This window comes from Mustela putorius, unplaced genomic scaffold, assembly GCF_011764305.1.
Source record: "Mustela putorius furo isolate JIRA1106 unplaced genomic scaffold, ASM1176430v1.1 tig00537350_pilon_pilon_pilon, whole genome shotgun sequence".
NCBI classification, from domain to species: domain Eukaryota; kingdom Metazoa; phylum Chordata; class Mammalia; order Carnivora; family Mustelidae; genus Mustela; species Mustela putorius.
This window is the reverse complement of record NW_025422471.1, coordinates 13,764,514-13,777,547: the sequence shown is the minus strand read 5'-3', so window position 1 is coordinate 13,777,547 and position 13,034 is coordinate 13,764,514.

Sequence of the window (13,034 nt, the reverse complement as noted above, 5' to 3'; positions counted from 1 at the left end):
GGGAAACAAGGTAAATAAATAATAATAATAAACAAACGACACAAGCACTCTACCCCTTACACAAACACATAACATCCATTCGTGTGCACACAAGCATACACCCACCTGAGTACTAGGCATGGGGGGAAAATGTTTAACCTCTTTGGTAGAAAAATCCATGAAAATTATAAACATACATACTTTTATTTAGCAAACTGGTAATTATTAAAAAATAATATTCAGTTAGGACAAAGATTTCGTAAGATGGGCCTTGTCACATTCTGCCACAGAGTATGAACTAAGAAGGTATTTCTGTGAGCAAATTAGAATGTATGTCTAAGACCTTTACAACATGCAAATGTTCTATGAAGTCAACGTCTAAAAATATGTCCTATGAACATAGTTAGCAATGCACCAAATGACTGACATATAAAGTGTTTATAGTAGTATTTTTGAGAATAGCAGAACTAAAGAAAACATCTAATCATCTAATTGAGACTGTTAGAGTCTTCCAAGATTGAAGATCCACCAGTGACACCATTTGCATTGTTTTTCATTTATTTTCATCTTCACCATTCTGGTTTTGTTGTTGTTTATGAGTTAAAGGTTAAAATACATAAATATTGAGTATCATATGTATGTTATGTTTATAAGTATAGTCTTAAACATATGGTGGCATTGGTTACAAAAGAACTGAATGTTAGCAGATAAACAGTTTTGTTATAAAGTAACACTTGAAGGTAGTATGATTTATTAAGCTGTGTTATGATCGCTAGTGCTGGAGTAATTTTGTCCATCTCAATGGAATTTGGTGTTGTCTTAGCAAAAATCAGTATCATCTTGGGCTCAGGAATGCATAAAAATGTCTTACTGTAAAAGAGGGTAGTGATATATACATTTTTGCTTTTGAAAATGACCATTATATGTTTCTCCAAACTGGATTACCCTCAGAAAATGGGGGGAAATGGTCTGTATAGCTACCAGGGTAATAATGGACATCAGTACAAATCCAAAGAATTCTCTAATATGTTCCCACTCAAAGATGTAAAGGTCTCTGCCCCTCATCAAAACAAGACTTTCTTAGGTGAGGAACCTATTTTTTCACTCTATTATCCCACTTTTATTTCAGGTAGAGCACTCAAATCACTACGTAGCTTTCACTGTAAACCAGGATCCAAGTTGGCTGATTAAAAAATTGAGTTTAAAAGCCATGCCTAGAATAATATCTACAAGTTAGTACTCATTTGGTAACTACTTTTGAATGAATAGTTGGCCCCACCTAATATGTAAAATACAGGAACTACTATGGTGAGGAGAAAAGGACCGCATGGTTTCACATAAGAGACAAAAATGCCTGAGACATGGCCCAGGAAAGGAGTTTTTCTTCTCCTTCTTAGTCATTTCTCTTAATGATTATTACAAATAAAATCATCACTCAAATTCATTTTCTCCAAAAGAAAAGGTGACAAGGTCAAACAAGTATGGTATTATAGAGTGCCCATATGAGACATGTGTTTGCTATGAAAAAGGCTGGACCTTACCTTACATCCCATGAACTTCTCTGTGAAGGCAGAGTCCCCCTGGACCCCTAATAAGTATTACTGAGAACAGCCAAAGGTATCCGGAGCTCCTTTAACCAAATAGAAATCAACTTATCCTGGACATTCCAAATTTTCTATAATTAATTTTTTCAGTATAGTCATAAAGAAAATAAAACACATATCCATTGACAAAAGCCAGTATACTTTTTAAAAAATTTTTTCAATTTATTTATTTTCAGAAAAACAGTATTCATTATTTTTTCACCACACCCAGTGCTCCATGCAATCTGTGCCCTCTATAATACCCACCACCTGGTACCCCAACCTCCCACCCCCCCCCCCCCAACCTCGCCAGTATACTTAAGGCCAAACATCACCACCTGGACTGATGTTTAAATATCTTAGAATAATTCACTAAATGTCTGCCTAGAAAATACAACTAACACAGAACTTTAAATATGAAATGAACATATATCCATGTTTCATGTGGTCCTACATATGTAAGTTATGTTTACATGTTATTCTATGCTCAGTTTTAAATCACTTATTCTAGGGGCATCTGGGTGGCTTGGTTGGTTAAGCCATTGCCTTCGGCTCAGGTCATGATCCTAAAGTCCCAGGATCCAGTCTTGCATCAGACTCCCCACTCTCTCTCTTTGTCTCTCTCAACTAAATAAAATAGAATAAAATAAATAAATAAATAATGAAATAAAACATAAATAAAAAAATCTTTAAGATAAATAAATACAATCTTTAAAATAAAATAAAATCACTTATTCTAAAATTACACAGTAAAATAAACCTGGAAAACTTTCATTTCATCACAAAACTGCAACTATAATAGGAAATTCCAATAACAGAACCAATACTTAATATTTATTTCAGGCAAAATAAAAGAAAAGTATGGCATAATTTGTGAAAGCACTGGACTTGCAACCAAAACACGTAAACATGAAAAAGTTACTGCTTATAGCTTGTGTCCTCAGGGGCATCGCTCACTTTCTTTGGCCCTTGGTTTTCTTATCTCAAAACCAGGATAATAGTAACAACTCCAAAATCTTCTTGAGATGATTAAGTAAAGGAATTTGTTTTTTATTAAAGGGGCTTAGTTGACAGTATTTCTCAGAAGAGAAACTCGTGTGTTGGAAGAAAATTCTCCTCATTCAGTTAGTAAAATTAAATAATTAGATTCACAGGGATGGAAACTGCTCACAGGGCTTGCAGGAAAAAAAAAAAAAAACACAAAACAGTAAGGAGGAAACCTCAGAATGACAGATTTCCTGCCACCTTCAGAATAGGATGAGCAAAGAGTACTGCTGGAGTCTGGCAAAACAGTGACGCTAAACTGTGCACAGGCCATGGTCACAATGGCAATTAGCTTCCACACTGTAAAAATTATAGAATTTTAAGGAAAAAATGTCAGTGCATTAGGAATAGAACAATGAGTGGACTAACTACATCCACCTTGAGCAAAAGACATTGGGAGGGTTTTATGCAATAAGGCCTAAGAACTCAAATGGAAGAATTTGTATTATTTATTAAGTATTAGGTATAAAAGATTGAAACTATACCTATGTGTTCAAGGCATGGCAGACCTATTTTATCTCCTGCTGACTATTTGCAGAATAAATAAGCTGATGTGTCTCCATGTTTCCCCTGTCCTGTCTGATAATATTGCTATAGGAAACTAAAAATATCAGAAAAAAGATGCTTCAAAACAACACTTTATTAATTAATAAAAAATAAAATTAATTGTTCATTATTAGTAGTACTTATATGAATATTAAAATAGTAAATGAATAATTCAGTAATGTTTCATCTTTCTCTTTGTTTGATAAGGCTCTTATAGACCAAAGTCAAAGACAATGAAAAGGGTATGCCATTTCTAGTTCTTAGTATTGCTTGCTGTTGTTCCTTGTTTCTCTTACCCCAGGTCTGCCTACTATAGTGTCTATACCATAAGGCAAACATCCCTTTATCTGACTATTTTTAACTACCTTTGTTTTCCTGTCACTGGAATGCATTGTCTCTGTTCCTTTCATTCAGGACCCCATGAATAAGGTAGCTTGAATGAAGCAGAATTCCATACAGCAGCAACTCCCCACCCCAAAATTTTATAACACTGCTACTTCACTTGACTTGTGATGTGATTAAGGAATGAAGTGAGAAATTCTCCCTCTGATATTGAAGGAACATACTGCCATGTTGTGGAGAGAGACACACAGGGAAGATGGTAGGCAGCCTCCAGAAGCTGAGACTGCCCTACCCCACTCACAGGTTTCCAGCCTGCAAGAAATCAGTGACCTGCATCCTATGCCATAATGAACGGATTTCTGCCAACAACCAGAGAACTCGAACAAAGACTCTAAGTCTTAAATATATTCATAGTTCTCGCCAATACCTTCATGTCATGCTGGTGAGCAGAGAACCCAGCTACATCACGCTCAGACTTCCAGCCTACAGATTTGTGAGATACTGCACATATGCGTTGTTTAAACCCCTACACTGTATTTTTTCATAACGAGCAGCAGTAGAAAACTACACCTATGTCATAGATACACCGTAGATAAAATATAGGCTTTTATTACCATGTGAGGAGTAGAAGATACAATGTACAGCAAAACCATAAAATACAAGCATGTACTCAAACAGGTTACAGTCTTTTATGCACCAAAGCAAGAGGAAGTTATTTCCTCCTTTTCATCAATGGTACAGCAAGAGCTGCAGAGGTTACCAATGCCTACTAGGTGTAATTTCATAGAGAACATAGAATATGCAAAAGCTCTATAATTCCTTAAACATTGTCATTAGTAATAACTAGCACTTACTGAGTACCTACAGAAGGCCAATAACTGTGCACATTCTTTTGTATTTAAGCTTCTCATCATCTCCACAAGGTAGGGATTTTTTTCCCCATTTGGCAGATTAGAAAACTGAGGCTTAGGGAATTCAGTAACCTACGTTACTATACTGCATTGCCTATGAAAACTTTGCATTAAGACTTCAATCAAAATTAAAATACAAACACTAGTGGAAAAATGACTCTTCTTTACATTAATGTGAACTAAAAACCAGTTTGGGAACCATCAACTACTTATGCATATAGAACCTTCACAAAAAAATCTCACTGTGATTTCAGGACAATACTGTGAGGTAGTTAGAGTAGGTATTATTAGTTTACCTATACTACTGTTTAAGAGAACGGAGGCTTAGAGAGTTATAATCCACTTGCCACTGGCCAGACATGATGCTGAGTAATAGTATTAGGTCTCCATCTCCTGCCTTCTCTTCAAATACAGAATTGGTTTCCCCCAAAAGGGACAGGTGCATGGAGGAGGAGGGCTGGAGGGGAAGGAGGTCATAGAAATGGTGAAGAGAGCACCCACCTACGTCTTGGTTCTCAAAGGATCTGCCCTGTGGTGGCTAGTTACAAAACTAGCACCCTGAAAACACTTATGTGCCTCAATATCAGAAAGCCTGAAGCTTCAGTTGTGCTTGTGAAAAGAAAAAGCTATAAGGTCTGATGCTTTGGAGTCCACTGTAGTTCTAAACAAGCACATTAGACCACTTCCATTTGTGATTAAACTACTTTCATTTGATAAGAATTGTCTTGAAAATAAATTCCCAGAGCTATGCTATGATTTTAACAGTTAAATCTTTTTTTTTTTTTTAATGTGAACTCTATTCTTCTACATCTGTTCATCTGACATCATTTGTGGAAATATATAGAGAGGATAACCAAAATTAGAAACAATACAGGCTTCTCCACTGCACCGATTAACACTCATGAATGGTACTCATAAGCATAGAGTAGTCCATCGTATATTTTATTTTGCTAGTGAGTTATAGTTAATAATCTCACGAGTATCATGGTAATACTATGGAAGTAAATCCTATTTCTAATAGGTGGTGAAGCATAGTCAAATGTACTGTCAACAATGTTGTCAATTAATTGTCGATTACTAGTGCCAAGGTAAAGGCGAGCTGTTTGTTTTCTGAGCAAACAGTTCATTGAGAAGATTGTTTTAATTATAAATCTCTCACGTCTTTCCACATTAAGTGTCTTACTAGAGGTTGAATAGTCATTAGTGCCTTACATAGTTGAGCCTTTGCAGCAATTGTTTAACAGCTATTTTGCAATTATAAGCAGCACACTAGTTAAACAAAATTAGAGTCCACAATTATTTTTGTAATGAATTGGAAATATAAAAATACATGCAACTCTCTGGAAGTCAAACCATACTTAATTCTTGTTAGCTTCCCGCGGAGTGAAGGGTTAATTTATATAGGAATGCAGTAGGATTACAGTAATTATTTTGTATTGATTCTTGATAAGAGACTTTGAGTTTTAAATCCAGCATGGTAGAACATCTATGCGATCCTCTTAAAACTCCAGAAGGCACATTTTTATCTCTTATGTGTTGAAATGACTACGGGTACATTTACCTTTAGCTAATGGACTTTTGGCAAAATTAAGGATACCAGGTTTATCACTAAGAAATAATAAATACACTTTGGGTTCAGAATATCAATCCTGAGGAAGGACATTTTTCCTCTTTCTGTAATTATATCATTATTTTTAGGCTTACTATAGTACAATTAAATGAAATCATAATTTTAAAAAGCCCACTATGATTACTCTGCTTCTTTCAATGCATGTGGTACTTCATCAGTTCCAAGCCTGATAACACAATTGGTGCTTTCTTCATAACACAAGAACAAAAAGGATTTTTTTTAATCTCAGATTTTTCACACTGACTACTTAGAAAGTGCTACAGAATACACACAATGTCAACAACCCAGGCCTAAAATGGAAACCGTTACCATTTTAATTCCACCTTCAATCTACAAACCTAGACACTCTTACCGCAAACGTTTCTTTCTGGAGAAGCTGAATTTGGCCACCCTACCTAAATTCTGTCACACCAATCCATGCTATCACTTTAGAGCTGATAAAAAACACTGGTAAAATTTGCAATCATCATTAGGGGAACAAAAAAAAAAAAAAAAAGAATCCACATGATTATTATTGATGCCCTCTCTAGAATATAAGCAACAGAAGTCTGTCACATTAACTTCTGTACTTCCAGTGCGCCACATGGGCTTGGTGTAGAATACATTTTAATACAGCAATGTTAAATAGATATACTAGTAAATTAACGATTAAGAGTTTATGGCCCCAGCTTTCACAACCAGCTGTCAATCTAGGGAAGTGGCAACAGTTGAGCCTGTAATGAACACTCTGTGAAGAAAAGGATCAACTTCTGCCAGGAGACACGTCTGAGAACACCTGGGCTATAAGGGCAGCATGCATCGCTCACGAAACACACACCAGAACGTGGCTATTAAATACTGCCCCATCACAGAGCTGGTTACTGGGCGCAGCAGCAACACAAGTCATCATGGCATCTAAAATACCAACCAGGGGGGCAATCCAAAGGGCTATCTTTGCATGCTGGGGAATATAAAGGAACTGCTAATCACCAATCTCTCTACTCTGTTTTAGCCTTAAGCAAAAGAGAAAATATAAAGATTAACAATAAGTATGACTCATCTTTGAGGAAATTCTCAAGGAAGAGCTGAAGGAATAATTAAAATGAGCTTAATGTCATTTTATTCTCTATCCAGGTGAACCAACTTCCCCATAATAGTTCCATAGTCAAGGTGAATTCACCATCAAAGATGAACAAAACAGCAGAGTGCACGATCACACATGCTTGGAAAGAAGATCTAAAAAAGATTTGCCTAAAACCAATAGTACCAAATCATCAGGAAATATCCAAGAAAGCCATTACCAATGAGAATCTCTTCCTGCTTGGATCCTCAGCAGTTTCCTCCTTAATGACAGTTAGGGTCTATTTGGTATTAGAGACACTTCATCTTCTTTTTCCCAGGATTCTCTTGACACTGAAAGCAGTTCTGTGCCTTCCCCTTAATTTTGCCTTATGTGGGGTGCACAATAAGTAGTTCCTGAAATAGGTTAAAATCTCCTTCACTATTTTGCACATAAAGAGAGAAAATATGGCCTATAGAAAAACCACTGGTTAAGATCGTACAAGCACATTTCATCATTCCTTGAGGGTGCTCCCCCTGCCCAGTTCCATGAACAGCTAGGAACAACACATGATTAGGCCACTTCAGAACAAGGCCTGCCTAGATTGGATGATTAGACCAACAGAGCAAAAACTAATCCAAAATACTCATTATACGTCCTAGAGCCCTTACACATTATCCAGCACTTGAGCTATACAGAGCAAGCTACCTGCTCGCTGGTTCTAACCCTTTCACATGCAGAACCATTCCCAAGTTATCATGTATATTTTGTGACTTAAACTTAAACGAAATGTACTTATATGAGAAACTGGAAATATGCATGTATTCCACTTAAGAGTTAAAAGCCTTACAATAGAAATTTATTTGGCAAAGAAGGGCTATACATATATATATAATGTGTGTGTGTGTGTGTGTGTGTGTGTTATATATATATAATTCCTGTGGTATAGGAAAAACAATTAACAATTTTCCACTGCCATTTGGAAAACAAAATGAACTGAAGAAAAGGAGAAAAGGGGTAGTTAAACATGTTATGTGGAAAAATTACAAAAGCTAGATTGTAGTTTCCTTCATCAACTAGTCTACAGTAAGTCACAGATTACTAACAACTTATGCAAGTTTTACATGCTTAGTCCATCTGCTCTTCATTAAAAAAAAAACTTGTCACCATAGCAACTGCCACATGCCATGGTATTTATGCTGCATCTGATGTACAAAGCATAGTTTGTGTAGGAAGGAGTGTGTGTATGTATATGATGTGGCAGCTGTCGTCTCTGCCATTTTGTTGCTGCTCTAGAATAAAACAAGTAGTGGTTAAGAATACTCATTTCAGTAGTGATACTAGTGCTCATTTAACTAAATCCTGACCCAAAAAAATCCATATCTACTCATCACACTGGTCTGCGGATAGGCTTTACTGAAGAGGGTTTGTTTCAAATGGTTGTTTAAAGAGAAAACTCCACTTTTCATCCTCATTTTTAAAGACAGACTTGATACAGCTGAAGTTCATTTTTCTAAAAGAGTCAGTGACCTCTTTTGTGTGAAATTACAATATATATGGGCTCTACTCGATAATGGCATTTATCTTAGTTCTATCCTTTGCAGTAAATGTGCAAAAGATGTCTCAGTTTCTTTGTTGTCTCATAAATTTGTTTTGTCATCAGACTGCTAGAATTCAATTAGACCTAAAATAGAGCTTGGAAATCATAGCTGCTGCTGACGTAATTCTTCACCGTTTATTTTCTTGCTGACTTTAAACAGAGAGATTGGACACACTAAACACTTGCTTTTGTTCTGCAAAAGGTAAAGGCTTAATGTTCCAGCTTCTCTTGCAACTACAGTTGTCCATGCAATACAATTCCAGCCAATAAGAACTAATGAGAAGTCCCCTAGGGCTTATCTGAGAAGGCAGTGCTCTTTTGGGGGAAACAACTGACACACTCTAGTAGCACTACCCCTTCTTCTAACTACAATTGGAGTTTTAATGGTCATTTTGCAATGGAGTGACAAGCACATAGAATGAAAGGATAACAGAAGCAGGTATTTTATTTTGGCATGCTGGAAATGCTGCACAAGCTTCTTTGTCCCTACTTCTTCTTATTTACAATAATTAAAGATCATTGCTTAGGCCACTGTTAGGGATATTTCTGTTATTTACAGGTAAATGCATTCTTATGTGATACAGAATTTTTTATTCTGCAAAGAATGCATTGTATAATTGCTGTCTTGATTAAAAAAACTATTCTTTTAGAGATTATTTTTTATTTGCTGAAAAACCACACATGTGAGAGAAAGGACATTTTATATGATTCTTTCTTTGATAAAAAACTAGTATTTCAATAAAATGGATAAAAGCTTAGGTTAAAAAACAAAAAGAGCTGAGTAAATCTAAAATTCCAACCAAATTATAGTCAATGCTTTTGAATCAATTAAGATTAAAGATGTTTTCTGAAGTATTGGTTTGGCATTTTAAATTCACTTTCCAGAAAAATTTTTTAAGATCTCAAGATAGCTTTTGACATCTGCAGCTTCAGAAGGATCATTTCTTTTAAGAAACACTGGTATTTAGTTTTAATGCCTAGTTCAACCAGATCAAAGTTTCAGGCCCAAAGTTCACAATGTTACACACATGTTCTCAAGAAAGAATATAGACAGGACAACCACGTCGGTGAAGCTTCAGTGGCCTCTAAACCATCTTAATGGAAAATAGCTGGTGGTTTTCCACCTTTGCTAACTGTGCTCTATTAAAAAATACATTGTGGTAGTAAGGGTTAAAATAGGTTTTTTTTTTTTTTAAATATTTTATTTACTTATTTGTCAGAGAGAGGGAGAGAGAGGGAGTGAGGGAGCAAGCACAAGCAGCAGGAGTGCCAGGCAGAGGGAGAAGCAGACTCCCTGAGGAGCAAGGGCCCCGATGCCCGGCTCGATCCCAGGATCCTGGGATCATGACCTGAGCCAGCAGTGGCTTAATAGACTGAGCTACTCAGATGTCCCGAATTAACATGGTTTTAACATGTATCAAATATGAAAACGAAACAAATCTAATATGCTAGCATTAAGCTGAAAGCATCCAAATCAGGAAACTAACCACAAAATACAGTAAATTCTCCTCCGAGACTCTTCTGTAATCAATACTTAGCCCCTGTTCCTCTCACCCTTCTCCCACACACATACCAGAAATCCTATTAGCTGTAAGGAGATCCAGTTAAATCTAGAAATAATTTCTAATGATAGGAAACTCCAAAGTGTCTTCGACTGCACCTCCAGCGGCAGTGAAAAGGTGCTCACAGAGCAGAAAAAAAGCAAATGGTTCACAGCTATGGCTACACTTTGTTCATCTAACTATCCCACGTTCAAATTTCGAAATATCTGTTTAATGCCAAGATGTGTGGTCATACAGTAATGGCCAAGAGCCAAGAAAAAATGCCCACTTACAAAGCAGATCTATGCCCAAGATACATGAAGTTGAATATAATTGTAAATGAATCAATCTAATTTTTAGTCATAACAAATTTACATATTTAGTTTATTCATTTGTCCATACATACAATTATCCACTTACTCATTCAATAGTTACTGACCTCTCCAGAAAAACTACCTTAAGCCCCATTTAGAATTATTTCCCTCCTCTAAAACTGTCATCTATTTTTCTGAGATACAGGAAATAAGTAATTTTGCAAGCATAGAAGACCTTTAAACTCTGCTGCACATTTTAGGTAAAATACCATTTATTTTTGCTTTTTGGAATCAATAGCTTCAAAAAGACTACAGCTACTGAAGCATATTACTTTTCCTATCCTATATTTATACAATTTTATTGTAACCTAAATTTAAATGTTAAGAAAAAAAATTCAGGGGATGGTTGGAAACAGGATATAATTTGTCAAAGCATTCACCAACTTGTAATGGATTCACTGTTACAACTTGCTGAATTCTTCTTTTGGATGTCCAAGCAAGAGCAAGCAGCATGTATACAGAGTGGAAATACATTAGACAAGTTTATTAAAAAAAAAAAAATGTTTCTCGGGGCTCCTGGGTGGCTCAGCAGGATAAACCTCTTCCTTCTGCTCAGGTTATGCTCTCAGGGCCCTGGGATCCAGCCCCACATTAGGCTCTCCGCTCACCAGGGAGCCTGCTTCCCCCTCTCTCTCTGCCTGACTCTCTGCCTACTTGTGATCTGTCAAATAAATAAAATTCTTAAAAAAAAAAAAATCTCTTAAGTGTGTGTGCGTGAGTGTGTGTGTGTGTGTGTCTTACTACAGTGTAAGCTGCCAGATGGAATTTCAGGTGCCTACATCATCATAGCTATTATTAAATTATCCTTTGTGATGATACCTCAGATAGTCAGGACTGTTATGCAACAGGGAGTTAGGGAAACATCTAAGGTTTTTAAAGCTATTAAAATTTCTTGCAGGTGTGTTTGAGAGAAGCACAGCACAAATTCACTTGCACACTATGAGGATTAGAGACTATGAAGCCCATCCACAAGGGGCAATTAACACAAACAGTGTGGAGGAAGAAACAACCAGAGTTGCAAACTAAACAGAACTTACATTGTACTTGTATCCCCCAATTATATTGCAAAGCACAGATGTTTAATCCACAAAATAAATGATATTGGCAGTTTTAGGCTATGATATAATCCTACAGGGTCTACCTTTCTAAATATCGATTTTCTACTGATCTTTTTTCCCTTGTTCTCAAGATTGTGTTTTCTCTCTTCTCTGTGATGTGAGCCCATTAAAAATATGAAGAGCTTCACTCACCTACTTGTTGCAGCTAGCAAAAGCCTCAATATGTCACATCAGGAGTAGAATTTCTTCCGGCAGTCAGTTCAGTTATAGGTTTACAGGAGCATATTAATAAAAACCTTTCTAAGGTCCGAATCTGATGTTTATAAGAAGCTAGCTCTTAACTCTTCATACTGTTAACTTCAAAAACAAAACCGCCGGTTGTTTTGGTCATTAGAAATGGGTCAATACGGGAATAAGAGGATTGCAATTCGGGACGAACAAATGCCTGCAAAACTAAAAGCAAGTCTACAATACAAAAGAAAGGAACACTCCTTTATAGAGGAAAGGGGGAAGTTGGGAAGGCTTTATAAACAAAAAGTCCTTTGGCCAAAACGGGGGGGGGGGGGTGCTCCATGTATAGTGGTTTCTCATTGGCTGAGCTGTGACTCTCTGTCATTGGCTGAGCTGTTGCCAAGGGAGCGCAAAAGCCCTGTTTCCTTCTACTGGGACAACATAGTAGTATCCCCTGCAAGACCCATCTCTTTCTGCAACTAATGATCTGATTTTCTGATCTGCAATTAACGATGAGTGGTAGGGCATGAGCACCTCCCTCTCCTGAACCTCCCAACTTGATTTTAGTGAGGTTTCCCCATATTAATTTTTACAGTACAGATTAAAGTTCATTCTAATTAACCCCAACACCAGTGCTCTAAAGAAAAGCTCATTTTGCCTCCAAAAGTGGTGCCTAAGTCTATCTATTTTTACGAGAAAACTTAACATCCTTATTCTTTCCCCACTTTCCAAAATGAGTTGTTTCAGAGGAACAGCATAGGGAATAGCTTTGACTGCCATACCACACCTGTCATTTAAGAAAGCTACATTAATCAATAACACCTGAGCAGTTCAATTACTAAATAAGAAAGCAAAGAAATGGAAAAGAGATTAATAGGTCTTCCCCCAAAATTAAACCCCTAAAATCAAAGCGGAGCCATAACCTATGATGATATGAAAAGACTATCAATGCTTGAGTTAATACATAATTATCAAACCCTTTTATTTGTGGTTTTTTTCCACATACAACAGCCAGTTTCACTGACAATCTTCCTGCTCTGAGAATTTTTCACCTTTGATTAATGACACTTAATAAAAATTCCAGCTAGTTGCAATGAAAAGAAAGAGAGTCACTTGAACCAATGGTGAAGTACCTTACAGAGCTAGGCTAAGAAAG